Source organism: Pelodiscus sinensis, chromosome 3 (assembly GCF_049634645.1).
Source record: "Pelodiscus sinensis isolate JC-2024 chromosome 3, ASM4963464v1, whole genome shotgun sequence".
NCBI lineage: Eukaryota > Metazoa > Chordata > Testudines > Trionychidae > Pelodiscus > Pelodiscus sinensis.
The window spans coordinates 178,579,631-178,602,429 of record NC_134713.1 but is presented as its reverse complement, the minus strand read 5'-3'; the positions used below and the strand labels follow the sequence as shown (position 1 = coordinate 178,602,429).

General features: G+C 39.2%; 1 long non-coding RNA gene across 1 annotated transcript in view; it reads left to right on the top strand.

Annotated features, from left to right (window-relative positions):
• The window catches only part of LOC112545637 (uncharacterized), a 36,610-nt gene extending 15,223 nt beyond the window's left edge, over positions 1 to 21,387 (top strand). The window contains exon 3 of the long non-coding RNA XR_003089167.2: positions 21,084 to 21,387. This is a non-coding gene — a long non-coding RNA (uncharacterized LOC112545637). The remainder of the gene's footprint in view (positions 1 to 21,083) is intronic.
• The last annotated feature ends 1,412 nt before the right edge of the window (positions 21,388 to 22,799 follow it).

The window sequence follows — 22,799 nt, the reverse complement described above, 5'->3', positions numbered from 1 at the left end:
TAAAGTGTTTTTTTGGTTTTGGTTTTGGTGGGGTTTTTTGGTTAGCAGGTCCTCAGGTATGATTTTTTTTTGTTTTGTTTTAACAAAATGTATGTATCTATTGCATCTTCTGTACTGCATGTCTTCAGTAAAGATTTATTAGTTGTATCTTACAGCTCTAAGGGACTATTTATCTTCAAGATAAAATTCATTGAGATGGGAGGGTCCAAAGGAAACTCTCTGTGTCACATTCGCCCTGAGGTACCCATCAGAGAGGGATAGAGAGAGTGGCCTTAGTGCAGTGATCATACTAGGCCACACTTGCTGAAGAAGGCTCTGCACTGACCTTACTAGGCTTTCACAAAGGGGACAGTTACTGTCTCTGTGGTGGAAATGGTCTTTACTATAGAAATCTACAATTACACTAAACCAAGTGCAGAGTCACTCCACAAAAGAGCAAGGAGATGACATCAGCCCATTAAGAGTGCGTCTACACAACAGGGCTTAACTGAAGCTAAGCTATGCAAATTGACACAGCACTTATTTTGAAACAGAGCACTCTTCCTCTGACTTCCCTTACTCTTCGTACAATGAGGGTTACAGGAATCAGAGTAAGAAGTCCTCTAGCTTGCCAGTATTTTTACATTATTTCAAAATAACTGCCTGCTGTGTAGACACAGACTAAGTTATCTCGAAATAATGTTAGTTATTTCGAAACAATATTGCTGTGTAGACATACCCTAACTATGCTAAGATCTGCATGTAGATTTTATCTCCCTGTAGCCACATCGGCTTCTTCATGTAAAGCCTGATTATTGGAGCTTCATGTAGGGACAAATAAAATGCTTCCTGGCTATACACATACTCTCTCTCTCTCTCTCTCTCTCTCTCTCTCTCTCACACACACACACACACACACACACACACACACACGGTGGAAAAAGATAGCCTTATGTTAGCACTATGCAATAATGTTTCTATGAGCAGAATCCAAACCACTGCAAGCACCTAGTTCAGTTTTACTATAGCGATTTACCCTAATGGAACAATATATTATCACACTCATTGCAAGACCACCAGAATATCTCGTCAGTAGTCGCTGTACTAAAAGTAGTTATTTTCTCTGGAAATGAATGTTTATCCAAGAGTAATGCATGTTAAAATGCAGCATGCTTTTTGCCAAATCTTGCGGTGGCACAGTAATTATCTTACCAGCACTTCTTGTGTCATTTCAAACTTCATCAAGGTATAGCATTAAGGTTACAGAGACATATGTAAATCCATCTTAACCCAGGCAAAAGAACAAAGTGGCCCAAAAGATATTCGATTCATAAAAATAAAAAATATTAAGCACAGATGTGGTTCGCTTTTTGCTACAATTCTTGGATGCAGCTGCTTCCATAACCACTGACAATGTCAGCCACATGAGAAAGAATATCTAACTAATGGCAGCTGTAAAAAAGGCATTATTTTTAAAAAGTAGAAAGCATAATGGGCACTGTCAACATAGCTAAATCAGCATGATGATCCTCTATAGGTTCAAACGTTGCCAAAAGATGTCTATAGTCAGCATCTTAAAGGCTACATAATAGTGAGTGTAAAGAACAGTGCCAAAATATTTCTTCTTGTCTCCCTAAGCCACTGGATGTTGCACCTGAGCACAGTTATAAGGAAAACAAAATATAGAGTCATTTGAATGTTCACTGCCTGTGTGCCAGGATTAAAATCAAGGTGACAACAAGAGCTGTACGAGATTTGAAATACAGTATATAAACATGAACTGAGTTTGGAAAGCCTCCAGGAAAGCTACAGCATGTATGCTCTTAAGATAACTTCAAGCAGAGCTTCTCTACTTTCCAAAATGTGGTTTTAAGGACAGTAGAAACTCCTGATCTTAGACTAGATATCAGAGGGCTGGATTCACTACTCGGTTACCCCAGTTTTATGTTGATGTGATTCCACTGACAGCTTACTGATGCAACAGAAGTGGAGCCCGGATCAGTGCCACTGAAACATTTCTCCTCAAAACTGAAATGGCCCTAAATCTTTTCTCAGGTATACAAGCATTGCACTTTTTTTACACTGTTCACTTCTGTTTTGCACTGCTATATGGGAGGAGATATTAAAGCCCAATACCTCAATCTTGGTCTATAGTAAGTTAATTACAGAGCTCACCATTAAAAAAACAACAACAGTATTTGTCAACTTTACCTCACAGTCTCCAGTTATTTCCTCTTTTCAGGATTACTGACCACTGAGTGACTAAAGTTTTAAAGTAGCTCAATTCTGTTGACATCAAAGGTGTTACACCAGGACTTTAGACAGACAGTGGCGAATCAGACTGTTCACAGAAAAAGGCTTGACTATCAGGACACCTATTGACAATGATATTTCCTTTACTCTGTGTTGTTGATGTACCAAACTTCTGTGTTTGATTTTTGTTCGTCTTTGTAATAGCTTGAGGCTGGGAAGCTTTTAGCCATCCTTTCAAAAGACCACGTTGCAAAGCTATCATCATATCAAATACCAATTTAACGCCTCTATCAAGTTTCCTAAATAAGTATTTCTTCCATTAAGAGCTTCTAGACAGAGTTTGATGGCCAGTTTCTACAGCAAGAAAACAACCCATAGGTTCTGCTAGAAAAGGGATGAGGGAAGCAGACTCCTTTGAGCCAGAGAAGTTCATTGTAACATAATCCTTTGAGCCTAATCACACATTAGGATCTCTTACCTGGAAACATAATCTGAAGATTCTACATCAGGTATCAAGATTTTATCAGAGTTGCTCTTCCTACAGCACTAATACAATACTGAAAATGGAAGAAAAGAAAAGCATGCATTTTACAATCAAATGAAAAATAGAAAGAATGGCAACATCATATAAAAGTAGCCCAAATCAATAAAGAGAGCAGATATGTCTCCTTTATGTATGGCAGGAACAAACTTCGAGTGTGTGTGTGTGTGTGTGTGTGTGTGTTCAATTCTAAAGTAAATTAGCAAACCATCCTAAAATATAAAGAATATTTTAAAGGATATTGACTACATTTGTAAAAATACAAAACCCCCTCCAGAACATTCACTGAAAAATTCAGATCAATAGCAACATTCACTATATTTTTTAAGGAACTTGTACTAATGTGCATCTTCACTGAATGATACTGATAATTCTCTTCTTACCCTTCTCCTTTTATCAAACACATTGTGATCCTGCTCCTACCATGTCAAAAAGACAGAGGAAACTGAAGAAACAAAGCACATAAAGAAATTGCCTCTTCCAAGCAAAAGAACCCTCTAGATTTAACTTTAAAAGTTATCATTGCTAGGGAACCAAATTCTGCTCTTGGACACAGGTTCATAGATTCCACTGATGTCAGACAAGTGGAATTTGGCCATTACTATGTGTACATATATGTGTGTAATTCAGTTGAAATCAACAGGTCTTAAGGATGTGCTTAACTTTAACCAAGTGGTTAACTATTTTGATAAATAAGAATGGACTCAATGTTATGGTTAGCATAATCAAAAAGTAAATGCTTTCTTCAGTCAAGGTCTAGATTAGATTTCCAAACACAAATAGCATGCATTTGTTTTCATGTAGCTCTGTTTACTTTTTGTTCACTGTTAACATGTTTATTTCCTAGCTAAAGTTACAAGTCCAATAATATAGAAAGTGTGATTTGCATGTCCGCACACCAGTGAAAATAGTTTCAGTGCATGTAAAGAGGGCCTTTTTATATGGATCCCATCACTTTTTTTGCAGACACAAATAATATTTTTGTATGCTCTTTATTTCACTGAACAAGCCAAATGTATACAGTTGCAAAATAAATGCGAAGTAGAAATGCTGGCTTGAGAGAAATTTATGGTGAAGAGCTTCGTTATTAAAAAATAAGCAAGCATGTATTAATTTAAGAATTAACAGTACAGTGTTGTAAATTTCTAAATTTAATCAGCCTTTTTATTCTAATTTTGAGTATTAAGCATGAACAACTTGATTTAAGCATATATCTGCACGTGCTAATCAAAATCCCCAGAGATAACTGATTGATTGATCAGTACTCTGAGAAATAAATGATGGGCATTCAGTTATGCTACATCTCAGGATACTGTATGAATCACGATTAGAATCCTATGTTGAAATTCAACCTATGCTGAAGTCAATGATTTATTTATCATTGACACCAGTGGTTTCTAATACTTGGTCCTTTACCTAATCCAGTACCTCCCAAATAAGTCACTTGACTCAGAGTCCCTACCTATAGAATGGAGATAACCAATTTACTAATAACTTATTTATGTAATTGCTGCTGTGGGTATCCTTTTACAGGTTTTGTTTATTGTAAAACTAATTTACCCCATTTTGAAGGACTAGAAATAAAGCCTCAGAAAGTTTAAATGTCTTATAAAAAACTGAGCATAATCCTTGTTCTGACTCTGGATTGTTGTGATTTCTCTGTGACTTTTCTTCCCTATCTGTAACGTTATTTGCAGACTGTATTTAGTAGGCTAAGTACTCATATAAGTGAAAACTATAACAAAACCAGTGTGTAGTAGATGGAGGAACAAGATGTCCTGGTTTTGTGAGTAACTCTAGAATAAGCTTTCAGCTAGGCCTGGTCTACACTATATGGGAAGGTCAACGTAGGATACACAACTCCAGCTATGTAATTATGTAGCTGGAGTCAATGTATCTTAAATCATATTCCATGCCCTCCAGACAGCGGGTGGCCAACGAGAGCAAATACTCCCATTGTCTTCTGTTCTTCATGAGGAGTAAGAGGAGTACTGGTATCGATGGGGGCACCCTTTGTGTTCAATCTAGTGGGTCTATACCACCCTCACTAAACAGAACCCTGGAAGATTGACCACAGCAGCATCCATCTTCCATGTAGTGTAGAGGATGGGAGGAGAGAGGTATGTAAATGTTTACAGAGCTAAATGCATTTTGACAAATTTTGTAAAATTACTTCACTTTAGCAGAATTTCACTAAAACACCACCAGGTGATTTTTTTGAAGGAGGGAAAAAACAAACAATACAAAATATCATTAAGAATATTTTGGCCAATTCTACTCATCAGTCCTCAGATCAACTTCCACTACATAGAAGAGGAACATATAGGGAAAGGCAAGCACAGGAAAGCAAAGTCAAGGGAATTAAGGACACCATTTTAATTGGGCTGGGAGAAGAAGAGTAAGAGAGGATGACATGGCCTTCAACTCTTTGCTTATGAGAGCCATCATTCTCCCTGCCTCAGATGTAAGTTTGATGCAACTGCCTCAGAATTTCCGAATTTCAGTTATCATGCAAAAAACCACTGACGAGCTAGTTTAAGCAGTATACAAAACCGGAGGAGTATGTATCAACAGAGCCATAATAATTTGAGCCACATAGTATTGACACCAGGGCCTGAAAAAAATGTCTTCATTAGGCTGTGCACTTTCTCTCCCTTCTGATCTCCTAAGTAAAGAATGCCCAGCACTGCAGATGGATCAGCACTGGCATCCACACAGCTATACATATGTGCAACATAGAAGTTTCTGCATGTACTTGCCAACTAGCCAGCAGATTTCTGGATGTTTATTTCACTCAAGAAGAGTTGTCAACTGGTTCTGTTACTAAGAATCTCCCATTACATGTTCAATTACCAGTGTCAGTCTTGTTCAAATTCTATACCCAAATTCCAAGATAATTTGCAATGGAGTACAGGTGATATCATTTGCTGTTTATCCTGTACATCCTTTAGAAAACCCTTGACCTTGGTCTTCCTTTTTCAGGAGGAGGAAGGGAAAGTGAGCCTTCTGCTGCTCTCAATGATACCTGAGAAGTTCTTGCTTTAGCTCTTCCTAGAATGCAGTACCTACATGCCAACAGTCAGTTTGAGGTCTTCCATAGCTTACTTAATAACAGCTGACTCTATTTATATCTGGAAATAATGGTATATAGGAGAGGACAGGTTATCTTCTACACTTTCAGGGTAGACAAGTACCATAGCTCTTTCAAATGGACAATATACTCATAATACGGAAATATACCTATCTCATAGAGCTGGAAGGAACCTTGAAAGGTCATTGAGTCCAGACCCCTGCTTTGACAGCAGGACCAAGTACCATTCCTGACAGATTTGCTCCATCCCTAAATGGCCCCCTCGTGACTTGAGCTCACAACCCTGGGCTTAGCAGGTAAATGCTCAAACCACTGACTCATCTCTCCCCCTTACCATGAAGTTATTCCTCCATCATGCCATGGAGATTCACTCTCACCATTAATCCATTCAATGTTACATTTACCCTTTTAGAGGCATACGCCTTTTCTATAATGTATCTATTCTTATTTAGTGTTTATGATAGATATAAGTTTTTGGCTCTTATGACTGGAGGAACTTCTATGGCTACAGCCCTCTTGATCAGTGGACACCCAAAGTTCTATATGACTTGAATCTCTTAGACAAATTTCTTCTCCTTAAATAGTTTGGCAGAAGAAGAGAAAGAACCATCAAACCACCATTAGTAGCACACAACAAACCAGTTCCATTATGGGTATTTGCTATTATTACCATGTTCCTTCACTGAGCAACAGGCTGTAACCACTGAGTCAAAATCACATGTAGCACAACTCTAATACCTTCCATGTAGAAATGTCAGGAATAAATCTGACCCCGCACATGGACAGAAAAAAGCTTTATGTGAAGATGAAATTCTATAGGGCCTATTCAATGATTTCTCTACAATATTGCTCTACACCCAGAGATCAGCCATCTGTACCACATTGGGCAGACCTGCAACTTCTTTAAATTACTGTAGCTTGATTCACTTAGTGAAGTTTTGATGATTTACACAAATTGACTCCACTGCATGTCATGGAAGAGAAGTATGGAGGGGAACATGTGAGTAGGCCTGGCACAGCCGATTCTGTTACACAAGATGTTGTGGCTAGAATTCATCGGGGAGGGGGCGTTTATGTATTCTGGTTTCTACTGGAGTGAGCAGAGTAAATATTCCACTGATGCACAGAATCCAAGAGATACTTGACAGAACAAAAGAAAAATGTGTCTTTAGCCAATATTTGGTGCTTTAGCTTCAAGATTATTAATTGTCTGTGTTGCATCTAGAGGCATCAATTGAGATTGTGCTTAAAATCATCCTTGCCCCCAAACAGGGACAAGACAGATAAAATGTAGGAGAAAGATGTTAGTATTAGTCCTACTATATTGACACAGCAAGATTAAATGACGCATGATCAAAGTTACACAGAAAGTCTGTGGCGTTGGGAACTAAACCCCAGTCCTAGTCTAGTGCCTTAGTCACCAGACCATCCCTACCTTGCCACAAAATGACAGTGGAGGACACTTTTAGATCTAGTTCTCATTTGCTATGTGACCACTACACTGTCAGCAATGTATAAACCAGCTACACAATTGACACTGGCAGAAGCATGTGAAGAAGTTTGGTGTCTGCATAAGGTGAACACCTTACTCTTCAGCTGAAATCATTACTGCTCTGTAGAGAGGCCATTGCATTAGTTTTAGCTTTAGTTTCAGGTCAGCTATACAGATGACCCATAGGACCAGGGAGATTCATTTCTGAAGTGCTGTCTCGTGTCATTCCTTTTCTCTTTAGTGAGTTTACAATTTTCATTTTATGTCAAGCCAACACCAAGCCTTGAACAGACTAATGGTTCATGGCAGTGGATTAGGGAGATAAGATTTCTCCAAGATCTAGAACAGAAAAAAGAAAATGTGCAAAAAAAATGAAATGACAAGCTGGTATCTTGTTAACTTAGCTCAGATAATTAGTTGTGATGAGTAAAAATAAAACCTGTGTGAAAGGCAGAACTTTAACCACAAAACATTGCTTCTTTACTTTGAGCAGCAACGAGGGCCAAAGCCAGCTACAAGATAAGCAGAGGCAACTATGTGTTGCACTTAATAGAGTTTCACCTAGACCAGAGTTTACTTATTTAGATGGGGCTGATTGGTTATACAATATTTTTCAGAAACAGAATGGAGTTATAATAATGCTTGAGATTACGATCAATTTTGCCCACCTGAAACAATGGTGAATACTTACCAGAGACACTTATTTTAAAAAGGCCAAATTCACTATCATGCAAATCCACACTGGCAAACCATTTCTTACAAAAAAAAAAAAAAAAAAAAAAACCTTTTTCTGCAGAAATTGGCCATTTTTACTCTTCATTTTCTTCATTCCAGGAATATGTGCCAATCATTTGGATCCTGCCAACTCTTGTTTATTAATTGAGCTAACTACTGAGAAATTCTACCAGAGTTCAATAATCTTTTATGACTAAATAATTAGTGTAAAAAAGAGACAGATTTAACTGTTTCTATTGAAACCAGAAAGCTGGGTGCTTTAATATAATGTAATTGTAATTTATATGAAGTATGGGGTAGCTGTAAATACTGTAAAGTACTACTCCGTAGTATACTTGCAGGAAATTTGCATTTTCATTGTTATTTAATTTTATATTATTGTTAGCTATTCATGAGATGAATATCATTTTTACACTTAATCTGTAAAATGTTCAATGCAGATGGTTATGTAAAGTTTTGAGAAGATGACGGATTAGAGAATAGATCTCCTGTTGTGAGACCTTGGGCCTGATCTTCCTCTGGTTTACACTGATGTAAATTAAAAGTAACCTTTCTGAAAACAGTTACAGGTGGAGTTGCAGGTGTAAATGAGACAAGGATATGTACATCTTAGATTTAAAATCCAAATTGAGTTTAGTATATTTCTATTTACATTTTTAAAACTGGGAATGAATGTGATCATCTGAAGGGAACACAATTCAAGACTGTTAATCATACCTACAGGGATTTTAAAAATCAGCTGAATCTATTGAGAAAGTTCCCTTATCAGTCAGCCAAAGGAGGAACAGGTCAAGTTTAGCTGTACTATTTACTGTCTCTGTAAATTAATAATTATTCATCTCACAAAATAATATACCAATCTGCAAGTAATGGAAAAACCAATACAGCCAATATTCTGAACTCTTTTAAAAAAATGGATACATTCTAAGTTTACTATATATTAGCTCTCACTTTATCAAATAAAAATTGGTCAACAAAAACTGGAAAGAAAGAAAGAAAGAAAGAAAGAAAGAAAGAAAGAAAGAAAGAAAGAAAGAAAGAAAGAAAGAAAGAAAGAAAGAAAGAAAGAAAGAAAGAAAGAAAGAAAGAAAGAAAGAAAGAAAGAAAGAAAGAAAGAAAGAAAGAAAGCTCAGTTTCCTGATGCAAGTGAACAATGTGTTAAGTAGCACAGACTAGGCAAATTCACACATGGGAACACTTGAATCAGAACCTGAGTATAAGCCTTATTTGAAAATGTTACTTCTAAGGCAGTTCAATGGCTTCACAGACTAATAGGTTAACTTGGGGAGCCGACTGTACTCAAGAGACTTCTGATGGAATCCCATTGTGATTCGTCAGGTAGGGAATCATAACCTTGGAAGCAGTGAATTTCTAGGCCTTGGCTTGCCAAGCAGGGAGGTAACTCTTTGGAGGAACTCTCTCTCATAAGGAAGAAAACAATCCACCAGGAGAACTCCAAGTAACCTTGCAACATTAAAACTAAAAAAAAACTATGCTCTGAAGTAAGGAAGCCTGCAGCTGCAATGCATCTTCCCTACCAATAATGAATCTGAAAGAGAACAAGAGAGTAGCTTCCTAAAAAAAAAAAAAAAAGAAAAAAAGAGCAATAGCAAAGTTGCTAGAAGGCAAATTTCTGAGTTGCATAGGATTTTTGATGCACAGCTCGGGTTGATCACAGAATAAGAATGCGTGGCTAAACCGTCAGTTTGAAAATGTAGGGACTTGTGTTACAAGATAAATATTCACTGCAATATTTAAAAAGATCCTGTGAATAACATTCATCTCTTATATTTAGAAGACTGCTTAATGATGATCATAAAATTACACAAATGGATGAGATAAAAGCAGCAGTCAGATAAGAAGGAGTCAATGAGGATTCCAGCCGCAACTATTACTTTCCAACAAACATGACATGAGGCCTTTTCTCCTGCATTGTCCTCTCCTGCTTCAGAATTCTTCAAGGACTTCAGTTGTGTCCCATCCCATAAAATGTCAAAAGGTCCAACTTCATTTGTAAAGAAGAGTATGGGTGGGGGAGAGGAAATGTCATAAAAGACTTTCTCAATCAGGCTGCTCTCAGCTCAGAGCCTCACCTTTCTCCTTTAGATGTCCTCTTTCTTCCACATATTGATCTGAGGAAGTGGGTCTGGCCCACGAAAGCTCATCACCTAATAAACCATCTTGTTAGTCTTTAAAGTGCTACAAAGTTCTTTCTTTGGGGGTTGTTTGAACTTGACCCCAAGCTGTCTCCTTGTCCCACTGGCCACATTTTCTTTTCAAAGAACTACTGTCATGAGTGCTTACAGCTTACTCCTGTGTGGGAAACAAAAGCCTTTGAAACGGACTCTATTCTGCAGCACAGTCAGGATAATGAATGTTTAAAAAAAGCTCAGCTCTTGACGGGTATACAGCAGATAGTTATTTCAAAATAACTTAGTCCACATCTACACTGCAGGAAGTTATTTCGAAATTATGTCAAAATACTGTCAAGTTAGAGGACTTCATACTCCAACTCCTGTAACCCTCATTGTACAAGGAGTAAGGGAAGTCAGGGGAAGAGTGCTTGAATTCGAAATAAGTGCTGTGTAGACGCTCCCAATTTTGAAACAAGCTACACAATTTACATAGCTCAATTTGCGTTGCTTATTTCGAGTTAAGCCTTGCTGTGTGGATGCTCCACAGCAGTGCAGTGGGAACTGTGTTAATTTCAAAGGCCCCACACAAGACAGGGGCACTGGATATCTGAAGGGGAAGGGCCCAGGGCTGCAAGCAGCTTGAAAGTGCATTTCCTTAGCTCTGCAACATACCATGACTTTTGTTAAAGATGAAACTGTATTGCTGGGATTTTTTCATAGGGTGCAGCAGCCCATGAAAGACTCAGGACCTGGGTAGGCCTAGAATGTAGCCCATAGTGGGGTAAATAAATAAATAATAATAGAAAAAAAAACAATAATTATGTTTAAAAGTAGGCTATTTATCATTTGGTGCCTCCTCATTTCATCTAATTTCCCAGTGATTTCCCCTGTAATAGCTTTCTTTTTCTAACCTCTTCTCTGCAACCATCTTTGTTGAAGGCTGTCAGGTTTACATCCTAATCTGAATATAGTAAAGATAGAGAAAATGTGTATGTTCTTTGTCAAGGAGTTCCCCCATCCTGCCACGGAGTGCTTTGTTTTTGGTGGTGCTCTCAGTTTTGGATGTAGAGGAGGTGGTTCCTAAAATGACCATGCTTCAGAGTATGTCTACGCTACAGAATTTTGTCTTAAAAATGGCCGTTTTTCTGACAAAACTTGGATTACATCCATGCTGCAATTGCGTTCTTTTGAAAGTAAATCTAAAGAACAGAGGGTGTTTTCTGACAGCGGTAATCCTCTTTCTACAAGGAAGAACACCTTTTCCAAAAGAGCTTGTTCAGAAAAAGGCGTGTGTGGACAGGGAGGAGGGTTTTCTTTCGAAAGAAGAGGCCTCCAGGAAATAACACAGGTGACCTGGTGGACATTCCGTCCATTCTAATCACAACTCTATAGTTCCTGTCTCCTGCCAGTTCTCAAACCCTGGACAAGCCTTGTGGCAGGAAGTCGTCCTGGGAGCAACACCCTGACTGCTGCGCGGCTCTCCCTGCCACAGGCCTTGACACCCATGGTGGAGCCACAACCCCCCCGAGGTCCTCCTGGCCCTCACAGAAAGCAGCCCCAGGGGTCCCAGGATCCACCCATGGGGACCAAGAGGCGAGCACCCTCTCATTAGAGTGCAATGCTCACACTAACCTTTTTCATTTCAAAGGAGAACCACTATGTAAAGAAAGAGGTTCAATGTGAAGCCCACAGCTGCCCACAGCCAAAGTAAGATGCTGTTTGAGACAACAGAGGTGACAAAGCCATGTTCACTAGGGCCAACTCTTTGGTGAGGAAAGACCTGTCGACAGTAGCAGATGGAATGACTTTCAAAGGCTGCATCAGGGAGACTCTCAAAAATGAGCCAAAGTCTGCACACTCATTTGAAGATCTGGTGATGGGTCATTTCAAACGTTTTACTCTTCCTTTATTCATCTGCTTATTAATCCCAGGCACAAAGACATCTCAGTGATAAGAAAGACCACATCAATGAAGAGGCAGACATAATACTGGAGGTAATACTGAAACTAGTGACACAGTCCAATGAATGATCTCATATATAGTATATGTTGAAAAAGGTAAGTGAAAACATTGAACCATGTGGGACTCATAAGTAAGGGGCCTATGACTGAAATTCATGCTTGGGCATGTGGACAATATATAGCTTAAATCGCTTACGTGTGCCTTCAGAAGAACGTAGGCCTTCTGCTAGACCTCTCCATGGGAACAAATTTCCCTTGAAGATGAAGCAGCTGCCTACCATGAGTTTCTGAGGTCCAGATAAATACCGATTAATTTGTTTTCGCTACATTTTCCAAACATAATGTAAGTAAACAAATAAACTGCAGTGATTTAACAAACCAAAGACCTACGCCCCCACATACACCAAATTAAAAAAAAAAGCTTACTTTGATATCACTTTAAAATGGGCTCTCTCAATACACTTTTGTCAGTAATGCTAATTATAATTTTCAGCGGAAATGGACTGTATTTTTGATTTAAAAAATCATTTTATATTTAAATGTGTTTTATGAAAACTGGTAATAAAAACAAATAATATATTGTTAATTATCAACATACTGACTAATTCCACTAATGCTGAATAGCATTTGTAGAAATGATGGATTATCTAAAAATATAATTTTTACTAGCTCTTCTATGTCATTTGTTAGGCTTTTAGTAATAAGTATGTCTGATAAAATATAAAAAAATATTTAGAAAATGAACCATAATTTTAATATAATTTTAATTAATGGGAGTGCAATTGCAGTGGTTTAAATTACATTCCCAGTGGTAAAAAAGCCTTTCAAACCTAATTTGTAAGCCAAGATGGTGGCTTTAATGACTGGCAGCAAAGTTTCTTCAACAGATTTCATGGGGCATGATCCAAAGATAATAGGTTTTCAGCCCAATGACAATCCAATTACAATGCCAATCAAAGCCAACTTCATGCACTCTAATTATCAGATTTAGCTGTCAGTTCAAATACAAACATAACACTTTTATTTAAATAAAAATTTAATTTAGAAAAAAAGACTTCATGTGATTTATTGAGACTACTAGAGCAATCTAACTTATTTCTCCAGTAATATAATAAAATCAGTCTTGTATTAAAAATGTGAAAACTTTTCTCTCTCCTGTATATTCTATGCTGTATTATTCCAGAGTTAATTTAAGCACAAAAAAAAAAAAAAGAGAGAGAGAGAGAGAGAGATAACATAACATGGCAGCAGATATTTGCAGACTAGCAGTAGGTTAAATAGAGTAGCAAGGTTTCAATGATACAAAACTCCAAGTGAATAAATGACAAAACCTAATTAGTTTTTACCAGTAATCACAAGAAGCTATGTTCAGACCACAACTGATTTATATAGCTCTAAAATTTATCTGTATTACATAGACACAGAGAAATAGGGTTAGAGAGTGAAAAATAAACACCAAATCCCTTTGTTCAAGTAATTGTGATGTTCAAAAAACACAGGTAGCCACAACTGAAAGGACCCGATGGTACACCCTTAGTGTTGCTCCCTGTCACAAGGTTATCATTATTTATTAATTAGCAATACCGTAAAAACCTTATACAGGAAAGATAAAGCTTCTCTTTAAGGTTCTTGGAAGAGTTTATAATCTTAGCGGACATCTATAAGCTGCAGTACTTTTATATATTGTAGCATTGTCAGATGTTAATTATGTTTACAGGATTTATCAGTTTGATCTATACTTCCTATAATGACAGACATTTTATAACAGTATATAGAAAATCATATTCTACAAAATAAATAAAAATAAACAACAGGTCACTTTATCGTCCCTTGAAGCAGTGTAACTAACACTGCAGAGTGTCACTGCTAGTGTTGCAGGACACCTGTCCCTAGACAAGCGATTTTCAAACTAAGGTGAGGACTCCAAAGTGGGTTGAGACCCTATTTTAAGGTAGAAGAGGGTCACAGTGCAATGAATTTGAGAACCGCTACCCTAGCTGTTTGGTAGTGAGCTGCGTGTAACAAGCACTTCAACTGACAGGTCCCTGGAAGGTAATTTCACTGTCTGCCAGTAAACACTGACCAAAGAAGGGATGTAAAATCCCATTTAATTGGTTAAGTGGGGGGAGTGGGTGTGGCTTACCGGTTAATCAGCTAACCTTTTAAACTTTCACATCTCTAGACCAAAACTGTCCCACAAGGCTTATCTCCTCCCCCCAGAAGTTGGGTTATGGTATGGAATTTACAACTGAGTTGGAAGGCAAGGCTAGTAGCATAGGTGAAGCAGGATGAAGCTGTTATCTAGTGAGGAAAGGGCCATACTAACTAATTCATCAGTGCAGGCTCATTAAAGCTACTGGGTACCCTAATCCAGAAGGAATAGCAGCTGTCACAGGACAATAGGAGACTGAAAACAATCCCAACCTTCTCTGCCAGAAGCTGTGTAACTGATTAGGGAAAAGTAGGACCCCAGGCTATGTCTATACTCGCGGCTTCTTGCGCAAGTAATATGCAAATTAGGCTAAGCCAAGCCTCATTTGCATATCTAATGAGCCACCATTTTTTTCAGAAGAGGCTCTTGCGCAAGAAGGAGCGTCTACACTGCCTCTTCTTGCACAAGAAAAACCCTCTTGTGCAACGCTGTTCTTCCTGAAAAGTAATAGTGTAACGGCGTTGCACAAGAGGGTTTTTCTTGCACAAGAAGGGGCAGTGTAGACACTCCTTCTTGCGCAAGAGCCTCTTCTGAAAAAAATGGTGGCTCATAAGGTATGCAAATGAGGCTTGGCGATATTCCATGCTTAGCCTCAATTGCATATTACTTGCGCAAGAAGCCGCAAGTGTAGACATAGCCCAAGAGTACTGGGTTTGGCTGTGATATTCCATAACATGAAGCTGTACAGTGGATTCCCTTATCTTACCCTTGTCAGTAAAACATCTAGTACATGTGGGCATTAGCACTATTTCCAGGTTCCTGCTTTGCTGTTAGTGAATAAGGCTGTTTCCTGGCCTGTGCATAAAGGGAGGCAATAGCTTTCTTTGGTGGCCCTTTGTGAAACCAATATTAGGTGGGAGAGTGGCTATCTAGAGCTCCCAGAGGCCCAGCAAAATAGGAAGATATTACCTGGCCCAGAGCAGTGAAGGAGGGTTATCATTTATGAAACATAAAGAAATGAGGTTTTGAGGGCCTGGAAAAAAAGGGACGAGAAGGGTATCTGAGCTATCATCAGGCCAAGTCACCCTTTTCAGTTCCTAGTCCATTTGAACCCTAAACCCATCCTGATTTCAATTTTGAGCTCAAGAAAAAACTGTCAGCCCTTGTATTTGACCAACAATCCAAATTACTTTAGAGCTCAACCAACAAATGGAAGATTACATCAGTAATATTGTATTTTGATACCCTCCTGGGGCCAAGAAACAACATCACCTTCTCCTGGCTGGGGTAAATCTGCATGGCTCCATTATGTTAATGGAGTTATAGACACATAATCCTGCTGAAGATCCGGCTTATAAACTTGTGTCACATTTTCGATCCATGGATTAAATAGCGGTATCCAGCTGCTTTTTAAAAAACATTATTTTACAATGTCAAAAGGAAAGTTTTACTGTGCAAGTGAATCTACCTTTGATAAAAATGTCATATTTTATTTAAAACATGGATGTTTTCTAGACAACAGCTAGAAAAGAAAAATGGTTCCTGGGATACAGTATATTCATAAGAACAGAAAGAAAGTTGGGCAAGTGCATAACACCACAAAGCATAATGTTTCTGAAAATTATTGAACTAACCATTATTAAGAGTCATGCAAATATCTGAACTACAAAATCTTATTCATACATTATCTCCAGTAAGAACTTTGAGTTTGCTAGACTGATGAAACAAATGATTCCAATAGATGTATTATGCCATTCAAATGGAGCTTACATATTTTATTTTCTGAAGCTAAACAAATGCTCATCAACGACTTCATGGAATACTTCATCAGTATTTCACCACTTTGCACTTGGTGGCAAGATTAGTTTGTTATGTATGATACAGTCATTGATCAAATATGCACTAAAGTATTTATTTGCTTAGCTCAGATTGTGAACTATGATATATCTGTGGTAGGGTGCAGTCACAGAAGTCTCCGGTGTGCTGATCATACCATTGACACACACACCTGCTTGCTCTCTGAGGCTCCCCACCACCCCGTCCTGCTAGGCCAGATTCTCAGTCCTCCCTCAGACAAGGCACAGATTTGGGGTAACTGCTCTATCCACACAAAGCAATGCAGGCACTGAACCATTTCAGTTCAGTGATGATTCAGTTCTGGGGCACAGCACAGGAAATCAACCCCCAAATGTAGACCAAAACCCCCCAAATAAATCTGTCTTTCTCTGTGTAAAAGTTTTACACAGTGAAATCTCATCAAAAAGTCTCCTTTATCAACGAAAGGGAGATATGCACAATGACTATTCCCCCCTACCCCAGGCACCAATTATTTACACTGGGCCTGATAGTAAACAAAAGTGTTTTTTTTATAAAGTACAGGTTGGACCTTCCTGGTTCAGCACTCTCGGAAACTGACTGGTCCCGGACGAGAGATTTATCCAGACCAGGGTAGGTTATTTCAGGTCCTCCTGCTGACACCCTTCTCACCCAGGCTTCCTGGCTCCCCCTGCAGCCTATCTGAGCCATGTGCCAGCTCCCCCAGTCAGCTGTGCTGCGCACAAGCTCCCTGACTCCCCGCATACCCCACAGCCCAGCTAAGCCACACACTGGCTCCCTGCCCGCCCTCGCAGTCCAGCTGAGCCTCATGCCAGCTCCCCAGCCCTCACCCACATGCAGCAGGCTTGGACTTTTTGATCCTGGCACATCCGTGGTCATGCTGGACCATGGATGTTGCCGGAACAGAGAATCCCGGATTTTAGAGGTATAACCTGTACAAACAGTAGGAGTTATGTGATTGCAAGTGAAAACAGACAGATCAAAGTAAGTTAAAATGAATAGAAAATGCAGAGCTGGTTCTAATCCACTAAAATTTATTGCAAGCAGATTCCTATTTGAGGCATAATCTTCAAACTCTTTTAACCTGAGTTCGGTCACCAACTCTCTTTGTATCATTTCAGAATTTCCCAGGCCAGCCAAAGGGGTGATAGATTCTCCACTGTGGGGGGGAATCTTTTGTTTTACATCCTCCATTTTCTGTGGAAAATTACCAGGTTCAAAAATGGACCCCAATAGCAGGTAGCATGGTGGTCACATTTTCCTAGGACCAACCACCTTCTGGATTTAAAAGGCAAACAAGGCTATTTACAAGTTGTTAAGTTGATCACCAAGTTGTTATGGCTTCGGTGAGGTAGGTGCACCGATAATGATTCTCATTAGCACATTAAAAACTATAAACAGTCTCATACTTCATATTTCTAACTTCACATACAAGAATTATTCATGTTATCAAAAAGGATATACATATCCAGCAGCTTGTAACATTAAAATTGATAGGTTACATGAGGTATTTTGTCCAAAGCATCTTTGAGTTATGAATATGTATATTCATAAGCCAATTTTCATGAAGCATTGGTGGGGAGAACAGACACAATACCCTACTCCTAAGGGCACATAATAATTAGCTACTGTTGTCCATGCTTATAACTTTCCTGTTACTTAATGCAAACTTCAAAATTACATAGTTCCCAGTAGTTGCTGAGATATTTTGTGCACTCCAAATATTAGTCTTTAAAACTCACAGGTTGCTAAATTCTTTTAAAATCTGTAAGAATCGGTTTTCATCTCTGACTTTTTAGATGTTTGAACTGCAATGTAAAAAATGCCATTGAGCACTCTGCATACCTTTAAAAGGGAAGTATATTTTCCTGCCATTTCAAGGTAATGCTTTGTTGTAGCGAATACAAGGTTGTCTATAAACAGCATGGTTGTATGGTGCTACCATCAGTTATTGCAATAGTAAAATTTATCCCTATTCAATTTCAATATGGATCCAATTCGTCCACTTACTCTCAGGTTCGCAGAATCTGGCTATAAGTTGCTAAAAATAATGAAGAAGTTGAGCCCTGGAAAAGTCTACAATAGGTAGAAACTGTTGCTAGATCTAGACAAGGGTACACTGACAAGACTATGCCCTATTTCACTTCATTAAGAAAATGGGAGTGAGGGTGAGAGGTGCAGAGTGAATAAAAGTGTGCATGCATAAGAGAAACAGCTCAGCAAATATGCTTCTAAAATTAGGTAGATCCTTAGTTCTGTGCTATCTTGCTTGCCCTTCAGGACAAGCAGAGACAATGGAGGTAAACTATCCTTGTTCTAGTAAGTTGTTCTCTATGAAATGCTCAGAGCCATGAATTACTGAGATGGGTTACAACATGGTTACATATTCTGGTTATTTACATCCTTTTCACCAATGCTTTTATCACTGCAGGTGCTTTATGAAGATTGTTTTCTATTTACGATCTCTTTTTACCCAGTTCTTTTTACTAATAAACAACTGAAAAGAGACCAAGGAAAGAGAATATAAGAATTGCCACACTAGGTCAAACCAATGGTCCATCTAGCCCAGTAATCTGTCTTCTGACAGCAGTCAGTGCCAGATGCTTCAGACGGAGTAAATTAACAGGGTAATTTGAATGATCCATTTCCTGTCATCCAATACCAGATTCTAGCTGTCAGAGGTTTAAGATACCTAGGGCATAGAGTTGCATCCCCAATCCCTTTTGCTAATAGCCACTGGTGGACTTATCTAATTCTTTTTTGGACCAAGTTTTACTTTTGTCCTTCCCAACATTTCCTGGCAATGGAGTTTGACTTTGCACTGTATAAAGTACTTCCTTATGTTTGTTTAAAACCTGCTGCCTAGTAATTTTACTAGGTAGCCCCTTGTTTGTGTCGCTTGCAAAACTCTTCCTTATACACTTCCTTCACATCATTTGTGATTTCATAGGCTTCTCTCATATGCCAACTGAGATGCCTCCTTTCCAAGCTTTGGAAAGAAAAGAGAGATTGTAGAAGAGAGCTATGTTTTGCTATCTATGAGGAGTAGAAAGGCAATAAGTCATTAGTCCAGAAAGACAGATCAAAGGAACAGAAAGAACTTTTTTCAAGTTTCTTTGCTGATGTCTTGTGCTTTGTATCTAGGAACTTAAACCACTCACTTAGCATTATGAGATTACAATGATGGGAAAACATACATCACCTCTGTCATATCTCTCTGGCTCAATGAACACACACTAATTCCAATTCATCCCTAAAGTAATTCCATTGACATTATCAGAGTTGCAATAGGGATGAATTTAGTCCAGTAGGCCAACTTGTGATCAGGTTCCTCTATGTTATATGGTAACTTTCTGCATTTTGGAACAGTGCTAGTTTTAAAAGATACGCAATTGATTTAATTACATAGTTGTTTAGAGATACCACATGCAAACAATATGACCAGGTGAGTGTTAGCTGCTCCCAGATAAAAATGTGTAGTTTTCTAAATTGAATTTTACTGATGCTTAATTTGGACATCTGTGTACACCAATTCACAGCAGTTGCCCTGACCAACTAGAGCAAAGGTGATGAAACTATGGCCCATGGCTTGCCTTGATCAGGTCCATGATCAGGGGATGTGGGGGGAGAGAGGAGAGTGGTGCCGTGGCTGGTGTGCCAGCGCTGGCTCCCTGCTGAGGTGGAGGGAGTTCCAAGCCTCATGGGCCCCCAGGCTCTGCCCAGCATGGGGGAGGAAGTGGCTGTGTGAGGCAAGTAAGTGCCTCCTGCAGATCCAGAGCCATGCAAAGGCACCCATGCCCTTCCCAGGAAACTGCACAAGGTAGACACACCAATCCCTTGCCCCTCCTGCCTAGACTCCACCCACTGCCCACTCCCTGGCAGCACCCTTCTGCAGACTGAAACCCTTGGTCACACTCCAGCGCCCTGGGAGCTAGAAGAGTTAATCTGGCCCTGGAGGGCTTGAGACTTCGTGCCTTCAACCCCTCCTTCTCCCCCCACCATGGGGCTGGAACTTGAGGGGAGTGAAAGGAGTGTCTTTTTTTTCCTGCTTCTCAGTTGGGGAACTTCTGTGAGAGTGTTATTTTTCTCCTTTTCACTTGGGGGCCAAGTCAGTGAGGACTGCTTTTTTGTTTGTTTTTTGCCCCTCACTTGTGTGTGGCCTCCCAACTGTGGCTCTCACCCAAAAAGGTTCCCCACCCCTGAACTGGAGGCCTCCTTCATCCCCTGCTTAATTGCAATGTGAGCTTTGTGAGTAAATCAAATCTTTTAGTGTCTTTGAAAGTCTCACCTAGGATGCTGTGCTTCAAAGAGGAGTCAGTCTCCTGTACTGTCAACAAAAGAAAAGATGGTATAGATTCATTACAAGTCTGTTCCTTCAGTAAAACAGAGCTTTCGCCTTAATAAGCCATGGTAGTGTAACACATTGTAAAAAGAGTACCAATAGCAAAAATTATTAAACATTTATCTCTCCCCTGAGTGAACATCTGGCATGTATCAGAATGCTGCCTTGGGGGCTTAGTACCAAAACCTTTAAGGTTTTATGTGACAATGCCTAGAGAGGGCAATAATACAGCATATTCTACATAGGTTTTTTTTAATGCTGGCCTCTTGAAAATATCAAGAGCAGAGGTTGAACCACACATCTCACTTTCTAAGTGAAATGTTAGCTCTTATTTTTGACAAAAGAAAAAAAATCAGCTCTATTTTTCATTAACTAGGAAGAAATTTAAAACAAATGCAATGGGAAAAATCATAGAAAACATGACAACATTTCAGATAGCTTGTGGATGCTGGGTTGCATTTATACCTAATATCAAAGAATAGCAGCTACAGTGAAGCAGTATCCTGCCATTATAACTTTCAGCCTTTTTAATCCTCTTTTTTCTCTATGTCTTTGCAAATCCGCAGGTGGCTACAAATGAAAGCCATCCAAGAAGTCTGAGCCTGTGAAGTCCCAGATGCCTGCCTCCACCTGGGCCAGTCTTTTCATAAATTCACTCACTTGTTATGTATTTATATATTTAGCATATCTATCTATCTATCTATCTATGCCGATATTGCCCAGAAATAGTAGATGGATCAGACAATGATTTACTTGCAAAATTAGATTACTTTTGAGGAGACAAGAAGGTGCTGAGCCAAGAATTAGTAATTTCAGATGATGGTCATGATCTTTGTGTAACTTAGAATATTAAAATAAAAATGAATAAAATAAAACACTTGGGAATTGGTAATTCAAGGGTCTGATTTCTATTTATTCCTCATAAGAGCACAGTGCACAGCATTTGTTCCCTGAAATCTGTCAACTACAAAAGTTTGAAGACATGCTAAAATGTAATAACCTACGGTATATGGTACAATAATTGAGAGTAAATTAACACTACTTGGAGCAAAATATAATCATCTCTGCTGAAATTTGTCCAGAACACCAAGCCTAACACTCCAAGTCTTATAAAAGATGCCATGGGCTCTTCAAAGAGTACAGGTGTTCAGGGATTAGTATTCTGTTTCACATAAAGGACAGCATGCCTTCAACTGCATAATACTGCTCACCCAACTTGGGGTATTGATTTCATACTGAGTCAGAAGGACGTGTGCCATCTACTAAATTACTAACATTACTTAAGACCAAATTCTAGAAGAGAAAAACAAAGACTATGTATTTTCATAAAGACTTAGTACTGCCTTTTCATTTGAATTTCACCAGTAATCAAACACTGGTCCATGGACAGCTAATCGAGAGGGGTTTCTTCCTTGCTTAGAATCATAGAATCATAGAACTGAAAGAGACCTCAGAAGGTCATCAAGTCCAGCCCCCTGCTCTAGGCAGGACCAATTCCAACTAAATCAACCCAGCCAGGGCTTTGTGAAGCCGAGACTTAAACACCTCTAGGGATGGAGACTCCACTACTTCCCTAGGTCACCCATTCCGGTGCTTCACCACCCTCCTAGTGAAATAGTTTTTCCTAATATCCAACCTGGACCTCTCCCACCACAACTTGAGACCATTGCTCCTTGTTCTGCCATCTGTCACTACTGAGAACAGCCTCTCTCCAGCCTCTTTGGAACCTCCCTCTAGGAAGTTGAAGGCTGCTATCAAATCCCCCCTCACTCTTGGCTTCTGCAGACTAAACAGACCCAAGTCCCTCAGCCTCTCCTCATAAGTCATATGCTCCAGCCCCCTAATCATTTTGGTTGCCCTTCGCTGGACCCTCTCCAATGCGTCCACATCCTTTTTGTAGTGGGGGGCCCAGAACTGGACACAATACTCCAGATGCGGCCTCACCAAAGCCAAATAAAGAGGAATGATGACATCTCTGGATCTGCTGGCAATGCTCCTCTTAATGCAACCTAATATGCCATTAGCCTTCTTGACTACAAGGGCACACTGTTGACTCATATCTAGCTTCTTATCCACTGTAACCCCTAGGTCCTTTTTTGCAGAATTACTACTTAACCGATTGGTCCCCAGCTTGTAACTATGCTTGGGATTCTTCCGTCCCAAGTGCAGGACTCTACATTTGTCCTTGTTGAACCTCATCAGATTTCTTGCGGCCCAGTCCTCCAATTTGTCTAAGTCATTCTGTACCCTATGTCTGCCCTTAAGCGTATCTACCTCTCCCC